Below are 14,887 nucleotides of genomic sequence, written 5' to 3' on the forward strand. Positions count from 1 at the left end.
TTAGAGGAGCAACCTGAGATCTCCACTCCCTTCTCACTAATGCCAAAAGGCTGCAGTTTGCAGAACTGTAAAATTATACAGGTTTTGAGCCTGTCAAGTGTTGAACTCTATGTAGCTCATGCTACCAGTCTTCATGCAGCAGTATCTGCAAAGATTTTTCCTGAAGGAAAAATAACATGCAGTTGCTAGGGGCCATCACCGTATTATTTACCTTCCATCTTTCCCTTCACAGCTAAACAATGTATGCTGGTGTATTTTTGCAGTTTTGCTACCGAAGCCGTGCTCAGTATAGCCACCTGTGATCAAACGCAGCTCTTAAGTGAGTCACTTCAAGGACTCTCTTGTCCATAGTATCTCATTGACCATTTTCCCAATCAAGACATAAGGCGAGAAGGATTCAATCTCGGTACAGCGTTGGAAGGGACCCAGAGCAATACTGGATCTTCTCCTGTGTCAGAGGAAGTGGTGATGACTCTGTTTGCCAGCAACCAACCTTTCAGAGGCAAAGTTATCTAAGTCTAAAATGCTTCTAGCTGCAATGGCAGAAAAGCAAGGCCATATGCTGAGCCACCTGGTTGTAAGGAGGAGTTGCATGTAAAGCCCCATGGCCAATGAAAGGAGATTGTTCAGGTGGCTTTGAGGGGGAGGCAGGCAGGATTTCTTTATACATTATACATTTCTCTGGCAGAGGAAGCATATTAAGCCTACTGAAGAGAGATTTCCAAGTCAAAGTTATATCAGTCGCTTAAATATACAGTGCAAACTTCCCCCTCCTACTTGCCTTGGGGGAGGAAGTGTTTTCTTCTTTTGCAAGTTTTGAGATACTTTCAGAGCCACAGAGAGGAACCCTGTGGGAGGAGAAAGGGTTTGGATATATTTAGAAATATTACTATATAAACATTAAATGTAGAGGATATTCCTCTTCCTTTGATTTATGAGGACTAAAATGTAACTTCTGACTGTAGCCAACATTTTGAGGCAATTACATAGTACACAGAGAAATAAGAAAGTGCCCCAGCTCTTTGCCCAAATGCTGAGGAGTTGAAGCTGCTTAGAGATGCGGTGTAGGAGTTGAGTCCAAATTGTTTAGTTTTTTTCCTTTCAGACTTTGATTGTCAGGGTTTTGAATCCAGTCTCTGTTGTAGCCCTTAAGTTGTCTCTGCAGAGATCACAGCAACGTTCCCAAAGCCAACTCGAACAGGCCTTTGGGGAATGTCCTGCTGCTTGGTGCTTTTCCAAACAATGCACAGCTACTGAAATGGCTTTTTTTCAGTTCCTTGTACTGTGCCTCTTTCACCTCCCACAGTACGATAGATGATATGGATGAGTGTGTTTGAAGAGATGTTTTAGATGAGGTGCAGGTGGCTCACTGCTGTTCTTACCTGCAAAGAATAGGCCTTATAGTCAGAGCTCAGGCACTGCTCTAGTTTGTTAGGGACCAGGTGAGTCCTGAGACATACCGAGGTTCCTGAGGGTGATGATGTTTGTTCTCCTTCTCTGACATGCACCAGGCTCAGACATAGCTCTACATCAAGGCCTTGCCACTTACCCAAATATCAATTCATGATCTAGACAAACAGCACTGGATAAGTCACATATAATAAGTCACTCTGGGGACTGTTTCATTCTGGTCACCTGTGTGTGTCCGTTCCTTGCCCCCAACTGCTCTTCAAAGGGAGAAAAAACACTTAGAAGCACCTCTCAGCCTCTGAATGCCAGACAGATCCTGCGTCTCTCCTGCTCTTATAATATTTGTCCCCCTGTTGTATGCATACACAAGGAGCACATGCACAGTTAGCATCAGTAAGAACATTGTGGGGCAAACGAAAAGAATTAAGAAATGGCTTTTAGCTGTGTGCAGGCAAGAAGAGGTAGAAGGAGAAGCAATGCGTGGAGCTGATGCCTGAGACATGGACGGTTCACTTTCTTGAGGAGCACTCAGATTGTTCCTTCTGCAGCAGTAAGGACTGCACCTTTCTCGCGTTTTGGGGAGAAGTGCTAGCACCACTCAGGCTTCGGAAGCAGGAGGTCAGCTAGAAAAAGCCTAGTCTGGGTGCAGGAGGGAAGAAAATCCATCTGTCTGAGTAGCCTTAATAGGGTCCAGGGACCTGCCACTCTGTCAGACAAATTCTTGGCACAGGGCTGGTGTTGCCAAGAGCTTCACTTTCCTTCTGTCTATTGTTGTTAGGAGGGTAAAGGAGAGATAAGAGCTGAGCAGGGTTCTGTGTAAATGGTCCTTCCTTAGCATCTTTCAGTTTAACTTTCACTGACTGAGGCCCCCAAAGTACTTAGCATGAGTAAAGTTTTCAAAAGCATGAGTAATTTAGGAGATTAAAAGGCATTTTCAAAAGTGGTGACTTTTCAAAGTGCCTAATTTCCAGCCACTTTCAATGAGGTTTGGAAATCTTAAATCATCTGGTTGCTTCAGTGAATAGCACTGTTGATTGCAGTGTAATGCATCACCGGCTGGTATCCTGCTTATGTCAGAGGTCAATGCTGAGTGACTCAGAGGAGGGTGTACAAATCCTCATCACCGTGCAATGGCAGGGAAATTCTTCCTGTCCCTTCCTGGAGGTTGGCTTTGAGAGCTCAGACGTCTTCTGAGTTTCTGGGATAATTACACAGGGATACTATGGGAGGAGTTCAGTCAGGCTCCTTTTTAAATTGCCTGCGTTTTCTTCAGGTTTAATGACAGGTGCTGTATCAAGTTTTACTCTGACAAATTTGCCACATTGCTTTGTTTTTCTTATTTTGCTGTGTATAACTTTCCCTTATGGCTTTGTTCTCTCCTGTGGTAGGAGTGTTTATCTATACATGTATTTTTATTAACTTACATAGATATAATTTGATATACGAAAACTCTCAGTGTAAAAATTGTAGGTTCCCTTATATATGTCTTTGGTCTTTGAAACAGTTATGAGAAGAACTAACTTAAATACCTTGTTGAATTGTAGGCTCAGAGAGGGAGAGATGCACATGTTTAGGAGGAGGAAGGGCTCAGCATTTGCATTTGGATGCATGTCTTACAGCTTCAGAGCTCTTTAGACTTCGGAGTGGAGCAACTCTGAAGTTCAAAGCGGTGTGATTTTTGGCAGAGTTTTTTTTCCTAAGACGACTTCTTCAGGGCATAAAATTTTCTGCCCTCAGTGCATGTACATAACTCTCACTGGCCTTAAAAGAAGTTACATGCTACATCAAAGGAAGGATTTACCCCATAATGATTCATCTTGAGCCTGACAGGCAAACACAACAGTGGAGAGCTCACAAGGCAAAGCTCGTGAGCTAGGGGGACAGCAGAGTTCAGACCTCTGCTGATCAGCCACATTGCAGCTCTGATTTTCAGCAGTTTTTAATTTTTGTAATTGTTTAAGTATAGTAAGGATCAAACCACGTGTTCTCCATCTGGTGCAAGAAACAGTAGGAATCAAGCAGAGGAGATAGCCCTTTAACATCTCACGTGGGAGATAAATCAGGGTCAGATTAAATTGTGATGCTTTTTTTCCTGGAAAGTGGATCTCCTTATCCCTAGTGTTACGCTGGAGACACAGAGCCACAATATTCTTAAGCAAATTAGAAATACCTTTTTGTTAAATGTGATTGCAGAAAGTCCTGGGAAGGAATGTGTTAATGACTGGTGATTGAATGCAGTGGTTTGCAAGCTCTAAGCAGCTTTAGTGTCTCCTACCACAGCCCTGATTTAAAATTCATAAATGCTAATCCTCCATAATTTACGGTTTAAAAAGCAGCCCCACTCACAGGCCCTGTGGCTACAGCTCTGTCAGAGTAATTATGCCGCCAAGCTGAAATTGGACTACTAACTGAGATATTAAACAGGGTAGGAAATCCTCTTCCCTGGCAGCCTACCCAATTATTCCAAATAAGCAAACAGATTAGTGAGTAATTTTCCAGTTAAATCTGGTGATTGGTGCCAGAATTGTATGTTAAATATTCAGAAGTAAATAGATTAAAGATGAAATGTCCCCTTTTCTCAAGCTTAATTTAGTGTGTATATTAAAACTTTTTAGGGGGAAAAAATCTTCATTGAAGTGTAATACGCTTGCTTTGAAAACAGAACCTTTCCCGGCTTGTTTGCACTTGGGGCAGTGCCGTTCATTAGCTGGGGCACGTTGTGCCGAGGGAACCTTGTGCCACATTAGACACAGTATCAGTCCTGCTGTTCCTTTATCCCTCACCTTAGAGGAGCCCTCCTGGGTGGCAGCGCTGCGAGACTGCGTGCAGCTCTGCTCGGTACTGTCGGGGACAGCTCTTCACCAGAGGCTGGATGACAGCTGTGTGCTATAGGGTGCTGCTGATTCAGTATTGGCAAGAGAATAAGTGTGGGACTGCTAGCTGCCCCAGTCATTTTGGTGACCCATTGGATAGTGTTATTTGTAAAAGTTAATGGTAAAGATGGGCATTTCTTATTCATTCTGGTTCTTGGCGTGGGGAAGTATTTTTTGTTTCTAAATTCAGTTTGAATTTCCTCACTGACCTGCCCAGAGTTCACATTTTTTACCTTTCCAGATGCTCCTTATAATGCACTGTTTGATTGGAACCCAAACCAGAGGGAAGACAAGGGGCAAAAGAAGGGAAAACATGGACTGAATGCCCAAGGTGCACAACTTCTGTGTACAGGGGCAAGTGGCAGGGGCGGATGCAGTGTAGCTCAGCTGGAGTAGTCCAGGAACACGAGCGGTAGGTCTGTCCCTTTGCTGCCCCACCACCACAGGCTACGCGTGGTCACCCCAAAGAGCTGAGTCAAGGAGAGAGTGAAGTTAAGGGGATGTGCTCTAACTAGAGAGGTCAGGCAGCATTCAGCACCTCAGGAGTGCTCTCCTGGGAAAGTCTCATGTCTGTTCTAGATGTGTCATGCCGACACCTGGACCGCTTCAGAAACAAGCTACAGCTTGCGGCACCTCTCCCCAGCAGGACTGGGGTGGTGGTTGCTGCATAGACTTGGGCTTGGTTGTTTGCTGCAGGGACTATGATGGTAGACTCTGGGGAGACCAGGTAGTGCATGCTGTGTTTTAGGACTGCAAAATTCTTTCTAAAAGGAAGTCTGAGGGAAATGTTTTCGTATTCATGGATTAAAGCAAAGACTTGTACCTATTTGCTGGAAACACAGGTGTACGCTTCGGTATACAACAGCACTGAGAAGAGGGAAGCTGCGTTTGAGGAACTGGAATAGTTTTAGCACCTGATGGAATTTGCTTTGAAGTTGTTCCAAGGATTCCAAATACTACAAACAAAGTTTTATTCCATTTCTAATGTCTTATCCAGGCACTAAAAACTTGTTCCGCTAAGAAAGTGTACAGTCCTCTCATTTGGAAAGTGAACTGGAAGGAGCAGCACCTGCTTATCAGGAGGTTGAGATACAATAGTCCTGTGTCTTAGCGCTGCGTAGTGCCTCTTGAAAAGTCAGAGCTCTGGTTTCTGCTTCAGGAAAGAGTTAAGCTGAAGTGGCATAAGGAGGTTAGTGTGATAGAGCTGTGTAATATTGCTCGATCATCCCCCTAGCCAATTAAGCTTGCACCAGCCCTTTGTTCCTGTTTCTGTCACTGGGGAAGGAGAAGGGTCAAAGAGCTTCATGACCTTTAGCGTTAGTTATGGCTTGGTCTGTTGGGCAGGTGAGAGGAGCAGTTCATTCTCAGGTCTGAGTTTAATATTTTCAATATTTTAAGTCATGACACATTCTTTAGAATGGGCCACTTAGAGTTTTTAAAAACAAACTTGCCAGTATTGGCTGCCTTGGGATACGTGGGGTGCACGATCTCTGTCCTTCCTGACAAAGCCCAGGTTTTGGTGATGGAGTGGTGGTGAAGGAACCAGGTCCCCAACTTGAATAACTTGTTCACGAAAAAGTCTGCAACTGTTATGCCTGAAGGAAGGTTTGGATCAACCCCCTCTCACACCTGGGCACAGTGTGCTGAAGGAGGCTGAAACTTCCCAGCCATGGGCCCACAGATTTGCTTTTCCACTGGGATGTGTGAGACCTGTGAGTAGGTAATGCCAAACACATGCCTAGAAAGGATTAGCTCAATTCCTGCACATCCCAGAGGCTTCTTCTTCTGCTGCATCCTCCCCTGAGAGGCTTTTTCACCTCAGCCCTCTACTGGCATGTTCCTTAAAGGCATAATCAAGCTTATAAAAATTAAGTGGTGTGCAATCTTTAAAACAAAACAAAAAGACCCTAACTAAATTTTGTTCAATAAATTATCTAGAATCAATCCAGTTTTGTTTTTATTGCTGTCAGAGCTCACAGCCTATTTTCCCTTTCTGTGTTTCACAAGGCTGCAGGGGCTTTTTTAGTTGTTTTTTTTTTTCCTACACCACTACACATGGTGACATTTTGGTTTTGTACAGAGAAATGTTAAAGTAGAAATGACAATGTTGTTTAGCTTGTGAAGATCCTTCAGATCAAATCTAAAGGCTTACCTGTTCAAAACTGGAATAGATTGATGGATGTGGAGGGATCCAGAATGAGTTACACTACTGAGGATAGAGCCATGTTAATGCCAGGCAATTATAGTTACACTAGAATATATATTTATATTCTAGAATATATAGAACTAGAAATATAATTATACACAATTTCTGCCTTTCTGATAAGTTCACCCAGTAGGGCTAAAGATGTGTTTTCTTGCTTATTTTTATGGTAATGGTAATAAAATGGGAGAACTTGTGGCACCCTGTCTGCACAGATCCTTACCACACCCTCTTGCTGCCATAACACTGATGGTTCACCATGTGCTGCACATTTTAGACCTTCTCTCTCTTGAAGGTGAGTTATGAGTCTTATTACATCAAAGTACTCCAAATGCCAGCACATTCCAAGTATCTTGTGTCTCCTGTCTGCTGCCCTGTCCCTCTAACCCAGGAATTTCACATTTTTTCTAAATATGACAAAAGTCACTTAAAGGATGTCATTCTCAGACAGGTTTGTCAGCTGGGTTCTTCTTAGCAGAAGCCATTTGAGTCTCCTGCACAGTAAAATAAAATGGTTTTGGTTGGTTCCTGATTCTTTCCATTTGAAACCTTCTCTCTACATATACTGTTTTCAACTTGCCTGTTAAGTCTTTGTGGTCAGCCTGTGTTTTATGTGCTTTTGGTTAAACTTTCTAAGGTTGTGAAGGGCCATCACTTCGTATCAAATAAGTGGACATGAAACAAAGAGCCTGACACAAAAATTGCCATAATTGAATGGGTCAAATATCTATTCACCATCTGTAGTTTCTATTCCTGCCTCTGTGAGTGGCTGCTTCTGAAGACTTTAAGCAGTCTGGATTAATCTTATCAGTTTTGCCCATCATATTCAGCTACCATTTGGTGAGTGAAGAATTTGTTTTTAGTCCCTGTTTTTGTTTGTTCTTGATTCCCAGAGGCACAGCATTTAGTGACTGTTACTAGTGAATTCTCTGTAGTGAAAATATTGGTAATATTTGATTGTGTCCTTAGAGTTGCTTCTATACGTACAATCCTTTTTAAAAAATGAAAATCTCTCTCATATGCTTCCTCAATGATATCCTGCTACAATGAGTTCCAAAGGTTAATTATATGTTTTGCTCAAAGCTACTTCTCTAATAGGGTCCTTGGAATGAAGGTTGCTGACCCTTTTAAGCCAGTGAGCTAAAGCAAACAGCAAAACAGCCCACTGAGGCTGTTATCCTGTGGGTGGCTATTTGTCTCTCTCAGTTCCTTTTCATCAGGGCAGCCTTACCAAAAAGACAAGTAATCAAGCTTCCTCTCAAGAAGGTGACCAGACAGTCTTTGCTGGCATCAGAAACAGCGATTAAGACAATGGTTTCCTTGTCATTTTTCCTAAGTGTCAGTTTTTTGGTTTTGAGAATAGGTTGTGCCGAGATCACCTTTCCTCACTGCTGGGGACCCCTCTAGTACCCACGAAGGGGTCTGTGCAGCCCTGCCCTGAGTGGGGCTCAGCTGCCCTGGGTGTCTTCTCTCTTGTTTTCTGAGGTTTGGGGGTAGCCGGGAGGCAGATCTGAGCTCTCTGTTGCCAGTTATGTCCACAAATGCATTCTTTCTTTGCTGTGTTTTAAACGCTTCTAAATGAGAATGTAAGTAGAAATTATTTTGGAAACTTGGAACAGAATGCCATGAACAAGAGTTCCTCAAAGGGATAAAAAGCATATAATTTAATCTGTGCTTATAGCATTTAATCTTAAAAACCTGCAATCTTATGTAATTTATGTATCTGTTTCCCTTGAGGAAAGCAGATAAGGACATCCAATGCTTCAGCAACATATGCCAATGAACCTGAAATGGAAAACGTGGTTGTAAATAAAATACAAGTGGCCAGGACCCACTCTCATTAGCTAAGATGTGCTAGCAGTACTGTGAGTATTTTAAGGGAGTCTTGCTGGAGCTGGGATCAGCGAGGGTTTCCAGTATCTCTGGTGACATTACCTGAATGCCAGGACAGCTTAGACCTTGTGGACAGGTGGTGCATGTGAGAGTGCGATTTTTCAGCCCTTGCACTGGTTCTGTGGCTATAGGAGGAAGAGAAAAAGGTTTCTGGAATAGATTTCCTGAACACATGGCCAATCACAGCCAGATCCTCTGTTGCTAACATGATATAAAAGATCGCTCAAGAGATTCTGATGTTTGTTGTTCTGATGTTCAAAACTGATGTTTGTCACACTGAAGAGACCAGCTTCGTATTTCTTCTTGAAATAGTCCTCTGAAGCACTGTTGTGTGCAAAGGCTGACGAGGACAGTTTCCAGGCTGATGCATCTCCCATTAAAGACACCCCACTGTCCACCCAGGAAAACAAAGCAAGAATCATAGAATCACAGAATCATAGAATGGTTTCGGTTGGAAGGGACCTTAAAGATCATCTAATTCCAACCCCCCCTGCCACAGGCAGTGACACCTTCCACTAGACCAGGTTGCTCAAAGCCTCATCCAATCTGGCCTTGAACACTGCCAGGGAGGGGGCATCCACAACTTCTCTGGGTAACCTGTTCCAGTGTCTCACCACCCTCACAGTAAAGAATTTCTTCCTAATATCTAATATAAATCTCCCCTCTTTCAGTTTAAAAACATTACCCCTCGTCCTATCACTACATGCCCTTGTAAAAAGCCCCTCTCGCTTTCCTGTAGGCCCCCTTCAGGTACTGAAAGGCTGCTATGAAGTCTCCCTGGAGCCTTCTCTTCTCCAGGCTGAAGAGCCCCAACTCTCTCACTGGTGGTTCTGAATTACCACGTAAGATTTATAAGGAGAGAAGATATGTCTTAAGTAACAGGGTCCCAGACCATTTAGGGCACTGCAGACTTCAATCAGTGCCTTGAAATGTATTTATAAGCAAATAAAGCCAGGAGTGTTTTATGCTATTAGGCCAGTTCAGCAAATCACTTAAGCATTACTTAACACGTGCTAAGTCCACTGCACCCAAGGCAAACTCTGGATATGATAAACTCTTTGTCCATAAAATGTGCCCCTCTGGATAATGTAGCACCACTTTATTGTTAAGGGTGATTTTGCATCTGTCTGTCTCAACAAGAAAAAAAATGGTAGTAGAGATGTTGTGCTGTACCCGTATTGTTTGTGTGATTGGTTTGCTAAGTGTATAAATCTTAAGTGATAGAATTTTGTAATATACAGTGTAACAACTGGCAAGTGTTGTACATTTATTTTCACAAGAGAGAGAGTGACCCATAACTCACATCCATCACAGTATATGAAAGCACAGCTCACTGTAGTATAGAAAGCAAAGGAATCATTCATACGCAGGATGTTATTCACTTCAACCTTTCCCCTTTCCTGAACACAGTCAGGATCTATATGTCTATTGCTGCATGCTCTGTCTGCTGGCATAGATGTATGATGGCATCACAAAAACTGGAAGGGGAAGAAATGAGATGGGAACAGAAAGGGCTGTGGGTAAACGTTGTCTGAGCTGATAGAAATTTAAGTGGTCAGGCTTGTCAAGGAGAAGGAAAACTGCAGGGCTGGAGAGTGACTGAGATTAGAACTGACTTTTGGAGAAATGTGAGCTGAGATAACAACTTTCAGTTAAAAAAACATGGGTGATGGCATAGGGTGAGCATGGGAGAACTGGAAATTAAAACAGTAAATAAAATGGAAATGTGTTCGATGTAGGGAGCATCAAAGTACGTTTCGTCCTTTTAATTCTGCTCTGGTTCCTCTGTCGTTATTCCCAAATTTAACACTGTACTTTTCAACAGGACATCCATCCTGTATCAATTTCTGTGAAAGATCTCCTTCACAAAATGTCCAAAGCAGCTGAGAGGAAACATTAGTTTGGGAACTTCATTGGTGCTTGGTACCTAGCTGCTTTCACCAGGCTTGCAGACCATCTATGTACTTGCAAGTCTCTATCTTTTCCTCTGCACTGTGTAAATAGTAAAATTAGATTTAATTAGTTGTGTACTGAACCACCAAGCTACCTAGAGAGACTGCAACTGGGTGCTTCTTTGCTAGAAACTGCACACAGCAAGATGAACCCTGTCCCAAATTTCTGAACAAGAGGAGAGGCAAAGGAGGAGGTATGGTCATTTCCCGCGAGCAATGGTTTCATGGATTCGCCAAGGGACGTACAGGAATTGTGTTAGAAGGAAGAAATGAGTCTGGATCTCTCAAAACCCAGTTTAGCAGCATAACTGTAAGATATACTTCCTTTGTACTTGCATCCATTTGTAGCAGGGTTGCCACTCCATGGGCTGTAATTGGATAGATGGTTTGGGAGATCCTCTGGAAGATGGGGGAGGAGGCTACAAGGACAGGCAGCTCCAATAGGAAAGAAAAAGTTTCTTGGTAGACAAGTTGAGAGCTGCTGGGTTGCTTTTAAGAGTGTAATCAGTTTGCAACTTCTGACAGGGTTTAGTAGTAGGTTTTACTCTCCACTCAGGTCCTATAGGGCCTGTGGCACACATTACAGATAATAACCCAGCACAGCTCAGACACAAGGGATCTCATGTGTGCCCCTTGGTAGGAGGAGGTAGCACCCAGGCATTTCTGACCTTGATGCTGAGGCAATCTCTTTTCCTCAGGACCGACTTCCTTTGCAGTGAGCGTAACCCTTTTGTCATCTGCACCGTGCTCCCCTTTGTCATTGCACTGCTGGACTCACATCCTTGAACTTAGAGCACAAAAAACCCTCTGTTTTTTTAACTGATGGTTTGTTTGTTTTTCCTCTTTGGTCGATGCTGGGATCAGTGATGTCAACTTGTTCTATTTGCTTTGACAGGAAAACGTTTTCAGAGTTCATTAGGATGGCATCAATTCTAACATTTGGCACACAAACATTTGATGACCTTCATGTGTGGGAAGAAATATGTAGGCAAAACTTCCATTAGTTTGAAAAAACACTTCCACTCAGCACAGTTCCAATTCCTGAACTGCAGCTTCAACCAGAAGTTTTGAACAGTCCCTGTTGGTCATCTGCCAGAGGACTCCAGACATGAAGCTGCAATTAAAACTATTGGGAACCACTGCATACTAAGCCTGGAATAAGGTTACAGTTGAATCCAGCTCTCCACTTACGTGTAAGGAAGGTGCTGCCAGCTGCTGGGCTCTTCTCGAATACTTGCAGTGCAGCTCCTTGGTCCTGGTCATCTGAGCTGGTAGAGTCAATCCTGTGTAAACATGATGGTAACTGCATCCTATGCCTCCAAGTGCAGAATATTCCTAATGCTTTCCTGGTAGTTCCCCTCAGTGAGATGATTTCATTTGGCAACTTTGGGCTCATTTTCATCAATTACAGGGCTCATTAAAAGAGCTTGGACTGACTGGTGTTGCTAGCAGCTGAACCTCTGGGCTTATCCACAGAAAATGAATAGCAGGTGTTGGCTTTTCTCTCTTCAGGGCATCTGCCCTATGATAACAGAGTCACTGTCTCTCAGAGTGGGAGGGAAGGTGAATGTTCATGGCTTCCCATGGCCTCTAACAGCGAGGGGTCAAGTATTAGCAAGAGCTTTTGCAGTGAAGAAACCTCTTCAATAGTAGCTAGACTGAGCCCACCAAATTACTCTCACATTGACCACCGCATGAGTTGCTGACAGCCTCTGGTTATTGCTAGCCCACAGGATTAGCAAGGACAAGGTAAAAGTGAGAGGCCAGATATTTGCCACCATTTGTCCTTTGAGCCTTCCCGCTCCCTTTGCCTTAGAGCTGTGCAAGTACTGCCAAACTGCTCTGTTTTTCCTAGTGCCTGTCTCCAGCCCTTTCCTCTCACCTCTTAGCTCTTATTTACTTTTTTAGGATTCACTGTGTTTTTATGTTTTTCTCTCATATCCTGTAATCAAGTGAAAGGTGTCTCTGTGGATAGAGGGCTTTTGTACTCAGCGTTTGATGTTTGCTCTTTCCTAACGGTGCTGCCCTGCTGCAAGAAAAGCCAAATGCTGCCCATATGTTGCTGTGGTCCCTTAAATTATGGAGGGTGAACATTTATGGCTGCTCTCACTGTTGCTTTCTCCGTACTCTTCTAAATGATACGTTTTCACAAGCAATTACTGAGATAGGGAGTCAGGACTGTTTTTTTGGGGCCATTTAGTGGCCTACACAGAAAAATGGGAGACAGGAGGAGGAGGGTGGCAGAGGCTTAATACCATGTCTTGCTTAAGTGAGTGTCCTTCAAGTGAGCAGAATTCTGCACCTTGTAAAAGTATGAGTTTAATTTTGCCTTTCAAATATGAACTAAGCAGGGCTGTCAACACATACTGTGTTCTTCCTTGTCAAACCATTTCACTTAGTCTGTCAGCTGTAAACAGCTTAAGCAGCATGTCATTCCGGCATTATTATAGCACTTTTAGATTTGTATTTAGATTGGCTCTGTATCTGTTCCTGCAAAAGGTGTAGATACAGAGATGACATGGGTTATTTATTGTGTTACTGCAAAATGCTCTTGCTGTTTTGTGGTAAGGACAGAGTAACTCCATTTCAAATAATGGGCACTGCAAAGTAATAATCCTGTAGTACCATGGTAATACCATTGCCATACGTTGTCAAAACAGTTGTGTCAGTAGAGCAGTGTACTTACTTCACTGCGGGTGTATATGGCCTCACACTTCATGTGAAGTTTTCTTTCCCAGGAGATGAGGGAAGCAGAATTAAGATGTCTGAACTCTGAGTCAGAAAGAACTCTGATCAACAGACTCTGTACTTTTGGTTTTTTTTTTCAAAAAATTGCTTTACATATTCAAATAAACAGTGTTTAAGCTGTTGATGACAGCTTAACTGCTTCATCCCAGAACGTTTTGACAAGTGATTTTCAACGTTTTGGTTTCCCAGGATTTTGACAACCCCCAAATAACATGAACTGATTGTATATGTCACATGTTTAACTTATTTGAGATGCATGTATTATGTTGCAAAAGCAATAAGGAAGGAGTTAAAGGACAGGGTGATACACTCCATATTTATGATCATCAGCTTCTTCACTGTGTCATTACAACAGAAAAAGTGCTCAGAGATATGGAATATGCAAAGCAGTCAAACTTTTGTTGCCAGCCCGTCTGGATTGTGATTTGTACAAATTGTTGATGTGATTTCTCTGTGATTGCACCGAAATCCACAGAACTGAACCCATTTTCACTGCGGGGAGCCTTAGCTGCCTCCCTTGTTACTTGGCTTCTGCCGTGTGTGTGTTGTCCCCATGTTGCTGGCTGTGTGGCCATGTAGGGTGGCACAAAGGAGGTTTAATGTCACCTGGGTTCTGAGCAACGAAGAAGGAGAAAAGTAGACGTTTTCTCACTAGAAATGAGTGAATTTCTGCCTGCGTACATTCCATAGAATTTCATCAGAAATAACGCAAATTTGTAAAATGATTTTCATTTTAACCCCAAACTCAAACGGAGCCTGAACGTTTTAAAGAAAATTTGTTTTAGCTCTGTTTTGGGACTTTTCTTAGGTGTTCTCCAGTTTTGAATTGCTTCTTTTTCTATGCCTGCATCAAAGCAGAAAAAAGATGGGGTACACCCTGTACTTTCCTGGGCCCTTGAACAAGAAGTGGGGAAAAATATAGGGAGAGAATTGCTTTTGTAAAGCTCCTAGGCTACATTAGCTATTGAGAAATATGAATAATTTCACTCAAAAAAAGTTCATGTTTCAACACCATACTTTGAAACCTTTTGGATACTACCCAGTGTGTGTTTGTTGGTACTTCTGTCATGAGTGCTCGATATGCTGATATATTAGAACAATTGAAAAATCTTCATCTAACCTATTCAAAACTCAGGGTATTGCTATCCTTTTTTGACACCAGAATGCTACTTACTTTATTTTGTAGCAGTTTTAGTACTAAGCAGCACATGCCCTTAATAATTTTTGGAGTAGGAGGAGCTCTTTTGTTTTAACTAATTATTGATGCCAAGTTAAAATATGTTAGCATAAATTATTATTTTATAATAATAATGCTGTATATGCACAAAAGAAAACCCATGCATTCTAAATAAAATTTGAAACTTTAACTTTCCCTAAACTGATTTTTTTTTTCCCCTAAACAAGCACTATTTGGAGGGGTTTTTTTGAAAAAAAATCTGTTACAGGCTTGATCTAATTGTGAATTTATGCTTTTTAAGTATAAAAATTTCTCATGAATTGAAAAAAATCTAATTTCAGTTAATCAAAGTGCAGCAATGAAGATCATATGTGGCTTTTCAGACATCCTAGGGCCAAGGTACAGATGTCTGTTCAAGACAGACATCCAGATATTTGAAGATAAAGCTCAGACAAATAACCTTCTGCAGGCAGGGCAGAGGACAGGTGTGGTTTGCTTACTCCAGGGTTAGTTGCTGCAGTTTTCTTCTGATACCTGATAACTAGTATCTTTCTGATAATTTCGGAGCTTTAGCAGATACTTAGTCTCTGACTAAATTGGCTCTGAATTAATTGCCTTGTCAGGCTACGGT

This window comes from Nyctibius grandis, chromosome 4 (assembly GCF_013368605.1).
Source record: "Nyctibius grandis isolate bNycGra1 chromosome 4, bNycGra1.pri, whole genome shotgun sequence".
Classification (NCBI taxonomy): Eukaryota; Metazoa; Chordata; class Aves; order Nyctibiiformes; family Nyctibiidae; genus Nyctibius; species Nyctibius grandis.